Raw genomic sequence first — 16951 nt, forward strand, 5'->3', positions numbered from 1 at the left:
ACTGCCCGCACTTTCACATCGCAGCACAGTGAGCACCCAGCCTAAATGAGAGCCTGAGTGCAGGAAGTAGCTCTTGGACCCCTGACTCCCCTTCGGTAAAATGCCTGCCACCACTGCAGGAACAGCAGAGTGTCGTGGGAAGGTGGAGACGCCTCAGCCTGGGGTCGTGCGTCTCAACATTTACCAGAACTTTTCTGATGACAGAGAAGATAAAGGATGTCTTACTGCTGTATAAGAAGCCACCACAGAATCTAGTGGCTTGAAACCATAGCAGTGAGTTTTCTGGGTGGTGCTCTTCCCATGGTGCTGACCAGGGCACCGGGGCAGCTACTGGCATCTGGGAGCTCAGCCGGGGCCGCTGGCCAGTGGTCTCAGTTCTCCAGTCCACGTGGGCCTCTGCACATATTTGCTTGGACTGCGTCATGCCACGGTGGCTGCGTTCCAAGAAGCAACATTCTTCCAGCACTCCCGGGGGACAAACCCCAGCTGGAAATGCTTCCCAAGCCTCTACCTGCAACATGCTTCCTGCTGCCCCATTGCCCAGAGCCAGCAACATGGCCAAGCGCCAACACCACATGGGAAGGCTTCACAAGGGACAAATACCAGGATATGTGGTCCGTGAGGGGGGCCACCAAAATATAGTCAACACAACAGGCTTTTATAGAAGTTCTAACACCTTGATGTGGCCGCCCCACTTGGAGTAGTTCCGCTTTGGGGCAACTGGGTGGGCCAGAGCTGGTGGGCACCTCGTGCACACTAGGAATGATAGGGCAGCACGACTAGTGGCCAGAGTGCAGGAGCCCTGGGTGGCCACGTCTGTAAAAAAATAAATAAATAAATAAATAATAAGGGTAAGACAGTCCCAGACAGACTTGAGGTAAGGGGCTTCTCCCTGAGGCCTGGCTGTGTGAGGCCCATCCCAACCCCCATTTAAATTACCCCCGACCCCCCCCTTAAGTTTTATTAAGGTATAATGTACATACTGTAAAATTTGCCAATTTTCAGGACACAGTTTAGTGATTTTTAGTAAAATTATAGAGTTGTGCAACCATCACCAGCCCAGTTTTAGAACATAGGCCCAAATTGCTCTCTGGAGCTCCTCTGTGGCCAACCCCCACTCCTACCCCCAGTGCCAGGCAACCACTAATTGGTTTTGTCTCTAGAGACTTACCTTTTCTAGACATTACTTGTCAAAGGACCCTTTTTTGCATTTCCTAAGAGTTGGCTTTTCTGACCCAGTAGTGCCAATCACCTTAGAAATTTTAGTATAAATCTTCCAAAGCCTTTTCTTTCGCTTACATAGACATGCCCTTGTAATACCATTTGGTTTTTTCATATACTACTTTTTAAAACAAACTGTGGTCATATTGTATACCTTGTTCTATAAGGCATTTAAATTTTTTCTATTTTTTTTCTGTAGGTGATCAGAAATAGCATTCCAAGTTATCAAACATTGTTTTAAAACTGTCATGTATGGGGACGCCTGGGTGGCTCAGTTGGATGAGTGTCAGACTCTTCATTTCAGCTCAGGTCATGATCTCAGGATCGTGGAATCGAGCCCACGTAGGGCTCTGAGCGTGGAGCCTGCTTGGGATTCTGTCTCTCCCTCTGCCCCTCCCCTGTCCATGTTGGCTCACTCTCAAAGAAACCAAACCAACCAAACAAACAAAAACACATCATGTATGATAGAATTGTATTTCATTATAGGAGCGTAACATAAGTTAACAAATGCTCCTTGTTTCAAATTTCTCTATTGTAAACGATACTGCATTAAACACTCCTGAAGCTAGATCTGGAGGCACATGCATGGATGTTTCCTTAGAATACATTCCTAGAGGGGCACCTGAGTGGCTCAGTCGGTTAAGCGTCCAACTTCGGCTCGGGTCATGATCTCATGGTTTGTGAGTTCGAGCCCCGCGTCAGGCTCTGTGCTGACAGCTCACAGCCTGGAGCCTGCTTCAGATTCTGTCTCCCTCTGTCTGCCCCTCGGCCGCTTGCACTCTGTCTCTTGCATTGTCTCAAAAACAAATGCACATTAAAAAAAAAAAAAAAAGAATACATTCCTAGAAGTGGAATTGCTGGATAAAAGGAGACACAGTGTCTTGAAATACAATCAGTAGAAATCATAATCATGCCTATCATTTACTGAGTGTTTCTGATGTGCAAGCACCATTCTAAGAGCCTTGAACAACTTGGAAACTTATTTAAATCACCATAGTTCGCTGAGGTACACACTATCATGATTCTCGTTTTTCTCAAGGGAAAAAAATACTGAGGCACAGAGAAGTTATTAACTTGCACCAAATCTCACAGCCTGGCAGAGCCTGGCAGTCTGACTTCAGAACCTTTACTTTTAACCACACAAATTTTTTTAATTTTATAATTAAATAATTATAATTTTAATAATTTTTTTTAATTTATAATTCAATCCACTGTATTATAACTACAATCCTTTCTCTTGTTACTGTTGAATAGACAACTTGTAAGATTCAAGAAGAAATTCCAGAGCAAAGTTGGAAAACTTGTAACTCTCATTTTCAAAGCTTGCTACAAAGTCACAGTGATCAAGGCAGTGGGGTGATAGCAAAAGGGCAAACAATATTGAACAATTGAATAGAAATGAGAGCCCAGAAATAAACCTTATATTTATGATCAACTGACCAATGGGAAAGGAATGATCTTTTTAGTAAATGGTGCTGGGACAACTGGATATTCACATGCAGAAAACCCTACCTCACACCATACAAGAATTAACTCAAAATATATCAGAGACCTAAATGTGAGAACTAAAACTAGTAAGTTCCTAGAAAGAAATATAGAAGTAAATCTTCACAATCTTGAGTTTGGCAATGGTTTTTCTGAGATACAAAACCAAAAGTACAATTGATAGAAGAAAAAAATGGATAAAATTTGACTTAATAAAAATGAAAAACATTTACACTTCAAAAGACACCATCTAGAAAGTAAAAATACAACCCACAGACTAGGGGAAAATACTTGGGAATCATGTATCTGATAAGATACTTCTATATAGAATGTATACAGATCTCTTAATACTCAACAATAAAAGAACAAACAGCTGCCTACATAGGTTCACTGGTAAATCCCACAAAGTGTTTAGGGAAGAAATGATACCAATTTTCTACAGTCTCTTCCAGAAGATAGAAGCAGAAGGAATACTTCTTAATGCTTCCATGAAGCCAGCATTACCCTAAAACTAACACCAAAGACATTTGCAAGAAAACTACTGACCAGTTTGATCTCTCATGAACATTGATGCAAAAACCCTCAACAAAATACTTACAAATTAAATTCAACAATTTGTAAACAGAATTATACACTGTGACCAAACGGGATTTATTCCAGGTGTGCTAGATTTGTTCAACATTAGATCATCAACTAATATAATCCATCAGATCAGCAGGCTAAAGAATAAAAATCACATGACCATGTCACAAGATACAGAAAAAACACTTGACAAAAGCCAACATGCAGTCATAACAAAAGCCCTCAGAAAACAAAAACAAAAACCAACTCTCAGAAAAGTAGTAAAAGAAAGGAACTTCCTCAACTTGATAAATTACTTCTATAAAAAGCCTACACCTATGCACCATACTTAATGGTGAGAAACTAGAAGCTGGCTAGCTAAGATCAGGAATAAGGCAAGGATATCCTCTCCTACCACTCCTTTGAACATTGTACTGGAATCCTAGCTAATGCAATGAGACAAGAAAATGAAATAACAGATACACAGATTGGGAAGGAAGATGTAAAACTCTGCAGATGACATGATTGTCTCTACAGAAAATCTGAAAGAATTGACCCAAAAAATTAGAACTAATAAGCAAATAGCAAGATTACAGGATACAAAGTCAGTCACAAAAGTCAGTCACTTTCCTATATGCCAACAATGAACTAGTGGAATTTGAAATTAAAAACACAATGCCATTTACATTAGCATCCAAAAAACTTGAAATACATAGGTATAAACCTAACAAAATATGTACAAGATCTATACGAGGAAAACTACAAAACTCTGATGAAGGAAATCAAAGAGCCAGTAAATGGAGAGATATTTCATGTTTGTGAATACAAAAACTTAATATTGTCAAGAGGTCATTTCTTTCAAAATTGATGTATAGATTCAAGGCAATTTCAACCAAAATCCCAGCAATTATTCTGTGGATATTGACAAACTGATTCTAACGTTTATAGCCAAAAGACTTAAAATAGCCAATACGATATTGAAAGAAAAGAACAAAGTTGAAGGACTGACACTAGTCAACTTCAAGACCTACTATAAAGCTACAGTAATCAGGACAACGTGGTATTGGTGAAAGACAGACAAAGAGATAAATGGAACAGAATAGCGAACTCAGAAATAGACCACTGATCTTTCACAAAGAAGCAAAGGCAATACAGTGGAGAAAACATAGCCTTTACAACAGTGATGAAACAGCTAGATAGATGTCCACATGCCAAAAAAAAAAAAAAAAAAGAATGTAGAACTTAGGCCTTTCACAAAAATTAACTCAAAATGGATCATAGACCTAAATGTAAAACACGGAACTATAAAAGGAACTATAAAAGCCCTAGGAGAAAATCTAGATGCGATTGGGTATATAACTTATTTATTTATTTGTTTATTTATTATTCAAATGGGAGTATTTATGTAACATTTAAAATTCAATTTTAATTTCTTTGTTTTTAATATGAACTTTACTGTCAAATTGGTTTCCATACAACACCCAGTGTTCATCCCAACAGGTGCCCTCCTCAATGCCCATCTCCCACCCCCCACCTACCCTCAGTTTATTCTCAGTTTTTAAGAGTCTCTTATGGTTTGGCTCACTCTCTTTCTCTTAACTTTTTTTTCCTTCCCCTCCCCCATGGTCTTTTGTTAAGTTTCTCAGGATCCACATAAGAGTGAAAACATATGGTATCTGTCTTTCTCTGTGTGACTTATTTCGCTTAATATAACACTCTCCAGTTCCATCCATGTTGCTACAAAAGGCCATATTTCATTCTTTGCATTGCCATGTAGTATTCCATATTATTTTTAACATTTATTTATTTTTGAGAGAGAGAGAGACGGAGTGCGAGCAGGGGAGGGGCAGAGAGAGAGGGAGACACAAAATCCAACATAGGCTCCAGGCTCCAATCTGTCAGCACAGAAGACAACACGGGGCTCGAACCCACGAACCGTGAGATCATGACCTGAGCCGAAGTCGGACGTTTAACTGACAGAGCCACCCAGAGGCCCCATGATAACTTTTTAAATACCACACCAACGTCACCATCCATGAACGAAAGATTTGATAAGCTGGACTTTGTTAAAACTAAAAACTTCTGCTCTATGAAAGATACTGCCAAGAAATTGAAAAGACAAATGGCAGAATGAGAGGAAATCTTAGCAAAATACGCATCTGATAAAAGGACTGTTAGCCAAGATATACGGAGAACAGTTAAAATTCTACGATAAGAAAATGAACAATCGGATTAAAAAATGGTGGGAGATATGGACCCCTCACTAAGGAAGATACACAAAGAGCAAATAAACATATGAAAAGATGTTCCACATCATGACGTCAAGGAAATGCAAATGAAACAACAATGAAGTACCAATACACATCTATTAAAAAGGCTCAAATCCAGAACACTGACAACACCCAGTGCTGGCGTGGATGTGGAACCACAGGAACTCTCTCTCGCTGCTGGTGGGAATGCAAAATTGTACAGCCACTTTGGAAGACAGTTTGGCAGTTTCTTACCAAGCCAGACATAGTCTTACCATATAATCCAGCAATCATACTCCTTCATATTACCCAAATTGAGGTGACAATTTATATCCACGTAAAACTTTATCCATATTTGCCAAAACTTGAAAGCAACCAAGGTGTCTGTCCTTCAGTAGGTAAATGGGAAAAAAAAAAAAAACTGTGGTACATCCAGATAATGAAATATTTTTCAGCACTAAAAAGACATGATTATTGGGGCACCTGGGTGGCTCAGTCGGTTAAGCGGCCGACTTCAGCTCAGGTCATGATCTCACGGTCCATGAGTTCAAGTCCCGCGTCAGGCTCTGTGCTGACAGCTCAGAGCCTGGAGCCTGTTTCAGATTCTGTGTCTCCCTCTCTCTGACCCTCCCCTGTTCATGCTCTGTCTCTCTCTGTCTCAAAAATAAATAAACGTTAAAAAAAAAAATTCTAAAGAGACATGATTATCAAGCATGAAAAGACATGGAGGAAACATAAATACATACTTAGTAAGTGAAATAAGCCAATTGGAAAAAGCTAGATACTGTGTGATTCCAGCTATGTGACATTCTGGAAAATAGCAAAACTGTGGAAACAGCACAAGGATCGGTGCTTTCTGGGGGTTAGTGAGAGAGGGAGGAATTATTAAGCAGAGCATAGAGGATCTTTAGGGTAGTGAAAAGAGTCTGTATGATAGTACAATGATGGATATAAGTCATTATACATTTGTCCAAATCGATAGAATGCACTTCAAGAGTGAGCCCTCATGTAAACTATGGACTTTGGAGGATAATGTGTCAATATAAGTTTCCTGTAACAGATGTACCACTCTGATGTGGGATGTTGATCATGGAGAGAGGGCTGTGATATGGGGGCAGGGGTCTATGGGAAACTCTGTATCCTGCTTAATTCTGCATGAGCCTAGAACTGCTCTAAAAAATCAAACCTATTTTTGTTATTTTTTAAATGTTTATTTGAAAGAGAGAGAGAGAGAGAGAGAGAATGAGGGAGGGGCAGAGAGAGAGGGAGACACAGAATCTGAAGCAGGCTCCAGGCTCTGAGCTGTCAGCACAGAGCCGGTCGCAGGGCTCGAACCCACGAACCGCGAGATCATGACCCAAGTCAAAGCTGGCTGCTTAACCGACTGAGCCATCCGGGCACCCCAAACCTATTTTTATTTTTAAAAAATGTTTATTTGTTTAATTTTTGAGAGAGAGCATGTGTGCAAGTGGGGGAGGGACAGAGAGAGAGGGAGAGAGAGATAATCCCAAGTAGGCTCCATGCTGTCAGCATAGAGCCCAAAGCTGGGCTTGATCTCATGAACCGTAAGATCATGACCTGAGCCAAGATCAGGAGTTGGACACCCAACTGACTGAGCCACCCATGCGCCCCTTGAATTATTCTTAAAAAGACAAACAACCCAATTTAAAAATGGGCAAAGGATTTGAAGAGACAGTTCTCTGAAGAAGATATACGAATGGCCAATAAGCTCATGAAAAATGCTCAGCATCATTAGCCATTAGGGAAATTCAAATGATACTCACCAGCATGGCTTTAATCAAAGAGACATAATCAGTGTTGGCAAGGCTGTGCAGAAATTTGAGCCCTCGTACAATGCTGGTGAGAACGTAAAATGGTGCAGTCACGTTGGAAAACTGGCAGTTTTTCAAAACGTTAAACATGGAATTGCCATATGACTCAACAATCTTCTCCAGAGAAATGCAAACATATGTCCACACAAAGACTTGTACACGAATGTTAATTCCAGCATTATTCAGAATAGCCCCCAAATGGAAACAACCCAGTGTCCATCAACTGATAGATGGACGAAAAAATACAGTATATGCATACGATGGAATACGACCCAGCAATAAAAAGGAGCGAAGCACTGATAAATGTTCCAACATGGATGAAACCGCCTGCATGAAAACGTTTCAAAACATTATGTTCACTGAAAGAAGCCACACACAAAAGAATACATACTGCATGATTCCTTTTATAGGAAATATCTAGAGAAGGCAAATCTATGGAGACAGAAACATTAGGGGTTACTCAGAAGGGCCATAGGAATGGGAAGTAGCTGTAAATGGGCACAACGTTTCTTTCTGGAAACGTTTTAGAATGGGATCCTGGTGTGGTTGCACAACTTTGTAAATAGGCTACAAAATCATTGACTCCTATACAAAAATGGGTCAATGGTAAGCTATGTAAATCACACCACAATAATGCTGGGGTTTTGTTCTTGTTTTTGTTTTAAGGAGAAGAGAGAGAAAAGGAGGAGCAGAAGGAAGAGACCCCAGGTTCCTTTGCTGACAATCTGCTCCCCTTGCTGTGTTTTCCATCCAAGAGCAGCACCACTGCTCAGTGCATTGCCCAAACTAAAACCTTGAGCCTCAGTTTACCCCACCCCGCTTCCTTTTTGGCCAGTCAGGACCAAATTCTGCCAGTCAGCTTTCTAAATATCTCTCTACTCTGGCCCACCCTCTTCTCTCCGCTTTCTGTCACCTTCTCTTGGCATCCCTTCCCGAGGTGCTGTGTGAGCCTTCTCGATGCTTCATACTCCCCGTCCACCTTTCATCCTGCTATCAGGTGGTGATGCTTCTTTTTAAAAAAGTTGGGGCGTGCCTGGTTAAGTGCCGGTTAAGTGCCGGACTTCAGCTCAGGTCATGATCTCGCGGTTTGTGGGTTCGAGCCCCGCATCGGGCTCTGTGCTGACAGCTCAGAGCCTGGAGCCTGCTTCGGATTCTGTGCCTCCCTCTCTCTCTGCCCCTACCCCACTTGCACTTTGTCTCTCTGTCGCTCTCTCTCTCTCTCAAAAATAAATAATTTTAAAAAATAATAAAAATTTAATTTAATTTAAAAATTGGATGCTTTGTATATAAATTATTATAAGCATAATAGAGAACATTTTTTAAAGAAAGTAAAAACAATTTTGCGCTCTAAAATTGCCTTCATTCAGGGGGTCCATTTATTTTTTAAGCACAGTATAATGCTGGTACACATGAATTCCGTGTCCTGAGCATATCACTTACTGTTTTATATCCTCATGATTTTTCCCACTTGCTAAATTGTTTTCATGCCCAATTTCCAGTGGCTCTATTTTCCTAGTTACTCTTTATTTTTCCTCATTAAGAGGTCCGATTTTGTAAATAACACTCCAGGGACATATTTGTGCTTAAGGCTTTTTGCCACGGATTGGATTTGTTTAACTTCTGGATACAGCAGTGGTTTTCTCAAGTCAAAGGATGTGACCATTTTCATGGCCACTTTCTCCTCATCAATATGGTCGTTAATGTACCAAGGTAGCAGTCTCGCCCCAAAACTACCAAGATTGGGTTCTATCACTTAAAGACATTTGGCTAATTTTTACATAAGCAGTAATTTGTCACTTAAATTATTAGTGTGTTTGAACATCGTCCATTGTTTCCTAGCACTTCTTTTGTAAACTTTCTGTTAATCTCAAGGGAATAGGGGAGTCTTGGTGCTTCTCCTTATTTATTTATAACCATTCTTTCTACAATCAAAGTAGTGATTTTTCTGAGTCTAACCTGGCTGGCCCCATCTTGGGAATTTGCAGAGAGGGTCTCTTGAAAGTTTTTTTCGAGGGAAAGAGGGAAGCAGTAGGGGGTGGGGGAGGGAGGGAGGGCAAGAGCAGGGAGAGACCAAAGCAAAAACAAAACAACCCTAAGGCAGGTGTTGGGGCATTTTTTCCAGGCCCTCAGCTGGTCCTCAACCAAGCACACTCCATTTCGGAGTCCTGGGAGCAAAGGCTGTGAGGAAAAACCGGGCTGCTTAGCCTGATTCCCTTCTCCATCTGCTCCCATTGGGCTTTGAGGGCCTGGCCACCCCCAGGAACCTGGCTTCCTTCTCCAGGCTCCGTCCAGCCAGCCACAGTGGACTGTTCATTCTGCCCACCCAGGCCGGGCCCTGTTTTGAACCTCATGGAAATTTCTGTCTTATGTCCTAATTCTCAGGTCGTTTGGATCACAGAGGTATGTGTGCGACTGTAAAAAGCTTCGCCTCTGGACTGTTTGGGCTTGACTCCAGCACCTGCTGCTTGCTAGCTCTGCCTCGGTTTCCCTATTTGTTAAAAACATGTTATTTGTGGTGGGGATCACCTGTGGGTACCATGTGCGGCATCTGGCATGCAGCCTGGTAGCTGGTGGGCACATAATAATGGTTATTACCCTCAGGGGAGCGGAGAAATCCCTAGTTAAAACGGGATTGTGCGTATACCCCAACCTTGCCCACAAAAACCCCAGGGCCTGGGGCCTATCCCCGGAGAACTTGATGTAATGGGTTTGGGGCATGGCCAGGGCACAGGGATTGTTAAAAGCTTCTCAGCGTGGGGCAGCTGGATGGCTCAATGTCTGACTCTTGATTTTGGCCCAGGTCATGATCTCACAGTTCATGAGCGCAGAGCCTGCTTGGGATTCTCTCTCTCCCTCTCTCTCTTCCCCTCCTCGCCTTGTGTGTACGAGGCATGCTTGGGCACACACTCTCTCTCTCAAAATAAATAAATAAAGTTAAAAAAAAAATTTTTTTAATGTTTATTTATTTCTGAGACAGAGAGAGACAAAACATGAGTCAGGGAGGGGCAGAGAGAGAGGGAGACACAGAATCAGAAGCAGGCTCCAGGCTCTGAGCTGTCAGCACAGAGCCCAACGCAGGGCTTGAACTCACGAACCGTGAGATCATGACCTGAGCCGAAGTTGGTCGCTCAACCATTGAGCCACCCAGGCACCCCAATAAATAAACTTAAAAAAAAAAAGAAAAGCTTCCCAGCTCTGGTAGTGATTCTAATGTATGGCCAAGGTTGAGAGCCACAGGCTGGGGGAACTAACCAAGGATGGAAATCTGTGCACCTGATCTCACACCCTCTGCACACTCACAGTTCCATGCCCTTGCTCTGAGCCTGGCCCTCAAAGGGTTCCCAGGCACGAGATTCCTCATCTCTCTTTTTGAAATGCGTTCCTTCTCCAGGCCTGATGATCTGAGTGTTCATAACTAACCTGCTCTGAAAGAAGCCAGAGAAGGACCCGCTTCTCTTCTTTAGGTAGAAGCTGACTGTGTTCAATTTCATCTTGTGCTCACAACCCCTTGTCTTTAGCCTCAAAGTGGTGTTTGTTCTTGCCCTCCCTGCCCATCTGTAGACGGGAAGCTAGACTCGCTGGCTTCTGTGCTCCAAAGGTCTAAACCCTTGGAGCACCTTGGAGGATACCAAGTGTAAGTTAATGTTCGGGGAAAGCAATGCCTCCTCCCCAAGGTCATCAGGGATTCCCTAGGGCTGGAGAAGATGAGGCCAGGAGGTGAGGCAGGGAGAAGGGTTGTGCTGGTGGCTGAGGCAAGACGTGTTAGGCTGCAAGTAAGATAAGCCTCAATTCAAAAGTGGCTCAAACAACCACCACCACCACCAATTATTGTCACTCAAGTGGAAGTCCAGAAGCAATATGTCCCATGGTCACATAACCTACTATCTTACTAACTAGGTGACCTTGAGCAAGTTACGTAAACTAGTTTCCTTATCTGTGAAAAAGGATTGTTGTTGGTATAATGACTTAACATAAGTAAAGATCTTACAAAGATCCCTAAATTGTTGTTTAAATATTAGCTACTGTATTGGCCAGTCATTGCTGTATAACAGACAAATGCAAAACTCTCAGTGGTCTTCTGCAACAAGTATTTATGTCTCCTGTGTCTACAGGTTGGTAGGGGTTGGCTGAGACACTCCAGATCTATTTGTGTGTGCAGCTGGGTTAGGCTCAGGTCTGCCCCACACCTGTTCCTTCTAGGTCCCAGAGCAACACTGAATCAGGTGCCAGAGGCAAGCTCTTCTCAAGACAATGGCAGAGGTCCAAGATACTGGAAACACAGAAGGCCTTGGTCAGGAACCAGCACATTCTCACTCTGGCCCCTTTCATGTGGCCAAACCAAGTCACATGTCCCAGCCCAATATCAGCAGGGAGGGGAAGTAACCACCCATTCCAGTGAGTGGGTATATAAAGTCACATGGCAAAGGACAGGAATTATAAACAATCTGTAAAGGAAACATAGGGGCACCTGGGTGGATGGTTCAGTCAGTTAAGTGTCTGATTTCGGCTCAGGTCATGATCTCACAGTTCATGGGTTTGAGCCCTGTATCTGGCTCCATGCTGTCAACTTCAGATCCTTTGTACCCCCACTCACTCTGCCCCTCCCCCATTCTCTCTCTCAAAAATAAATAAACATTACCAAAAAAATGTAAACGTGAATCTGTAGCTTAGATGGGAGTATTCTTCTTTAACATTGTTAGATTCAAAATATATTCTCATGTCTCCATGACTGCCTCTTTGACCCATGAGTTGCTTAGAACTGAATCATTTAATTTCCGTATCTTGTGGAAAATTTCCATATATCTTTCTGTTAGTGATTTCTAGTTTAATTCTCTTGTGATCAGAGAACATAATTAGCATCAATGCTAAATTTCTGAAGATCATGGCCACCCTGTGGTCCTATTCTTAGGACCACAAAAACACATCAAAGAATTTAGGGGTAAATTTCCATGATATATGTAACTGACTCTCTAATGGATTAGGAAAAAAATTCGGGGTGTGTGTGTGTGTGTAAAGATCCCAAGCAAGAGAGAGAGGGGGAGAAAGTGAGGGATGCAGATGAGAACATACATGAATCATTTAGTAAATAAAAAATAAAGTGAAAAAAGAGGGTATAAGCTAACAAGCTGCCCCCCCTCCAGGTGTGTATCCTTCTGTACCTTCTCTATACCACACACAAGCTCATACTAATATTTATTCACTTAGATGGGATTTTGTTGTTTTATAAAAATGCGATCCTTCTCTATGCATTAATTATTGTGTAACTTGATCTTCTCCTTTAACAATACAGCATAGAGATTCCCTCCAGGTCAAAAGACATGGGTTTAAACACAGCTGCATAATATTCCATAGGTGTAAAACTATCACAATCTTTTCAACCGCCTCCCTAACAATGGATATTCCTACAGTGTCCAGGTTTTTTGCTGCTACAAACAAGGAAGCAAAAAACCATCCTTGTGCATCTAAACCACTGTATTGGTGCTGAAGCTGGGACTCACTTCTGAAATGAGAATTCAAGCACCACAAGTTCTCGGTGATCCACTAAAGCTCAAAGCTGTTCAGCAGTGGGAGGAAGGCACGCCGCCAGGGGCCATCTGCTCGGGTCCAGTCGTATGCAATCCCAGCTTTTCCCAGAGGAGGGCCCGAATGTCCTCCAGGAAGCTGGGCATGGACTGTTGAAACCTGTCTGCTGGCTCGCAGCAGGTGCCCAAAATTTGCACGGCAGGTGAGTCCAGCATCACATGTCCACCAGACTTCACACGTCCCTTCTCAGCTAGTTCATCGGTGTCTGTTAATGATAGAACTGTAAAAAGGTTTGGCTAGAAATTTTAGGCAGAGCCCAGGCTTCTGTGGGCAGGGCCACATACGGGTCCACGAGTGGCCTTTTCAGTGCTCAGGTGGAGTCAACTTCCAGCGTAATTAATTCGGCCGAGATTGTGGGTTTGATCTCCTTGTTGAGAGTAACAGTTAGTATTCGTGGAATGTGGCCTCGCGCCAGCCACCGAATTACACTTTTACATAGACCCCCTCCTTTCATTCCCTCCAGAGCCTGTGAGGTGCGTGAGGCACATAATCCTGTTACAGTGCTTTCCTGTGCTGCAATGGTTTTGCAGGAAACCACCTCAAAACGTAGCCGTTTAAAACAACCACTAGTCATGTGCTTGTGATTTCGTGAGTGAATAATTTCGGTTGGGCAGTCCTCCTGGCTTGTCCTGGGCTCCATCGTGTGTCAGCTATGGGTCAGCTAGGAGGCTCAGCTTCTGGGGGTTGGATGGCTGTTGGCTGCAGCCATGGGGGGTTTGGGTCCACGTGGCTCCTCACCCTCCACCAGGCTAGCGTGGGCTTGTTTCCACGGTGGGGGCAGGATTGAGAGGGGAGACGGGTGGAGGAGAAGAAGAGGGAGAAGGACAAAGGGGGAGCGAAGGCCTGTGAGGTCTAGCTCGGAATCGGCACAACGTCACTTTTGCCACATTCTGTTGTCCAAAGCAAGTCACAAAGTTGGCCCGGATTCGAGGGGTCGGAAAATAGGCTCAACCTCTCCACGGGAAAAGCTGAGAAGTCACTTGGCAAGGGCTGTGGGTACAACGGGGAGTGGAGGTTCATGGGCATTTTGGTAATTTCCCTCACTGGCTTTTGCAGGTCAGAAGAGTGAGGAACAGAGAGGTTTCTTAAAATTGCCCAGGCTCGCAAAGCCAACGAGCAGTGGGTGTGAACCTGAGTAATCAGACGCCAGTGACTCGTTCAACCTCCCTCCCATCTCTCTGTGTCTGTGAAGGCTTCCTGACTGTGAGGACAGCCCTCAAGGATGTCATCCTCTCTGAAAATCCCCAAGACACGCAATCAACCTCAAGAAGAAAATCACCTCCAAAGACCCTCGGCTCCTCACGTGAGGGACAGAAGTTGGAGGTGACAGGCTGGCGGGCTGGTGGATCAGTGGCTCCATAGATGGTTGGAGGCCTCAGTGGACATGGCGGTGGACGGCTGGGTGGATAGGTTGTTGGCAAGAACATGACGTGATGGGCTGAGAACCGCCCTAACCTCATCTCTGCATGGGTTCTACTAAAGTTGGAGAACAGGAAATAAAGGAATCGGAGACGCCAGGAGGCCTTTCCTAGAACCTCCAGCTGAGGGCCTGAAGTCTGAGGTCTACACTGGGATGAGACAGCCATACCATCAGGGAGACATGAGCAACTTTGGTCCTCTGAGCTGGGGACAGTGAGTGCAGAGTCTGCCTTTCTTCGGAGGAGGGAGTGCTCAGTCGATTTTTGAACGTATTCTTTCAGTCCCAAGGCTTGGGCTGATCATTTTCCCTGTCTCTTTAAAGATTTCCTTTTAGGAGAGCCTGGGTGGTTCAGTCGGTTAAGCATCCAACTTCGGCTCAGGTCATGATCTCATGGCTTGTGAGTTCGAGCCCCACGTAGGGCTCTGTGCTGACAGCTCAGAGACTGGAACCTTCTTTGGACTCTGTGTCTCCCTCTCTCTCTCTCTGCCCCTCCCCTTCTGGTGCTCTCTCTCTCAAAAATAAACTTTAAAAAATTTCCTTTTAAGTATGTATATTTTATTGAGTCAGCTTGATGATTTTTTTTTTTTTTTTAACCTAGGTATACCAGACACCTAGACCAAGGACACTGTGGAAAGTAACTTGTGCCTCCCCTACTTGGTATGCTCCAAGATCACCATTTTTCTTTCTCTCTTTTTTTTTAAGTTTATTTATTTATTTTGAGAGGGGTGGGGAGAGAGAGAGAGAGGGAGAGAGAAAGAGAGAGAGCAGGGGAGGGGCAGAGAGAGAGAGAGAGGGAGAGAGCGAGAAGCCCAAGCAGGCTCTGCACTATCAGCACAGAGCCTGATGCAGGGCTCAAAGTCACAAACTATGAGTCATGACCTGAGCTGAAGAGTCGGACGCTTAACCAACTGAGCCACCCAGGCATCCGTATGGTCAATTTTCTGACCTTTATCCCATAGGTGAGTTTTGCTTGTTCTTGACTGTCATAGAAACGGAATCCTCCTGAAGCCTATGCTTTCCTGTATTCACACTCATTAATTTGCAGGGCTGGAGCTCCTCAAGGTGAAAATAGGTCTTAATCACCCATGACCCTTTCCCTTCTCCCCGAGGCTGATGCAGAGCAGGTGCACAGTGGATGTTCCTTCCATGAAGGCCAGTCTGCCTCTCACGGCACACACTGATGGGTAAGAACACAAATCTGACATCCACTTACCACTGTGTGACGTGGGGCAGGTGACCTAACCTCTCTGTACCAAACCAAGGAGAAAAATAGCACTTGTTTTATAGGGTTATTGTGATAATTAAGTGCATCAATATTTATAAAGTTCTTCCAAATGTCTGGAACATAATGAGGCTATTTAAGTGTTTGTTAAATGAAGACATGAAAATACATATTTCCCACCTCAGCAGCTAAAGGCAGGGCTCTGCCTTTTTTAACCACCATCTCCTGAGTCACAGGTCAGCAAGATTTTGTAAATAAAGTTTTATTGGCATACATACAGCAACACCCAATGGTTTGTGTTTTTTTGTTTTTTTTTAAGTTTATGTATTTATTTTGAGAGAGACAGAGAGAGCACGAGCAGGGTAGCGGCAGAGAGGGAGGGGGAATTCCAAGCAGGCTCTGTGTGGTCAGCACAGAGCCTGATGCGGGGCTCAAACTCACGAAACTGTGGGATTTTGACCTGAGCTAAAATCAAGAGTCGGATGCTTAACCAACTGAGCCACCCAGGCACCCAATTTGTCTTCTTTCACACAGTACGACAGAACTGAGTGCTTGCGGCAGACCATATGGTCCAACAAAGCCTAAAACATTTATTATCTGGCCTTTTCCAGAATAAGTTTACCACCTCCCCTCTAGGTTTTCTAAACCCTTGACCACCAAAGCTATGCTGTAGCCTTAACGCAAACTGCTTTGACCTGCGGGGGGAAATGGTTTCTGTGGATGTGGTAGCACATTTAAATGCCTTAGATATTCTCTGTGTGTGAAAGCCCCTTGACTCTCAGGGGTTTCCTTGGCCTTCCTCCTGGTCTTTGGTGGGTTTGAACTTGTAATCTCTAAGAGTGGGGACAGGTGAGGAGAGAGTAGACACGCCCTCTGGGAATGAAAGGCCCACCCAGAGAGACAGCGGGCTCCCTCTCTGCCACAAGGGGCACAGTCACAAAACAGTCCCGTTTGAAGTAGATTATTAAGGGTTGGCCTCGGGGCTGAGCTCTGGCAAGTCTGCCATTTCTTCTAGCACTTTCCACCAAGCTTGTGTTGGAGATTACTCAGGAAGGCGCCAGAGAGAAGATAATGAGATGCAATTTATTATATAAATCTGGGGCTCGTTTTAGCAGGCCAGCAGGGTTTGCTGGGGCTTCACCCAAGGCCTTGTAGAGAGTTGCTGTGATGTTATTTCTGGCAACACACCCACCCACAGTTCCTAAGATCACTTAACAGACCGCTGCCTTCACAGACTCACTCATGAATTTGCCCTGTTTCCTGGGTCCGACTGCCAACTGGAAAACAAAACAAAACAAAGTGGCAAGAAGGCAAAACTTACTTGAGGGGAGGCATGCAGGGAGGAAAAAATAGAAGACCTTAGTATTTCTACAGGAAA

This window comes from Panthera leo, chromosome A3, assembly GCF_018350215.1.
Source record: "Panthera leo isolate Ple1 chromosome A3, P.leo_Ple1_pat1.1, whole genome shotgun sequence".
Lineage (NCBI taxonomy): Eukaryota > Metazoa > Chordata > Mammalia > Carnivora > Felidae > Panthera > Panthera leo.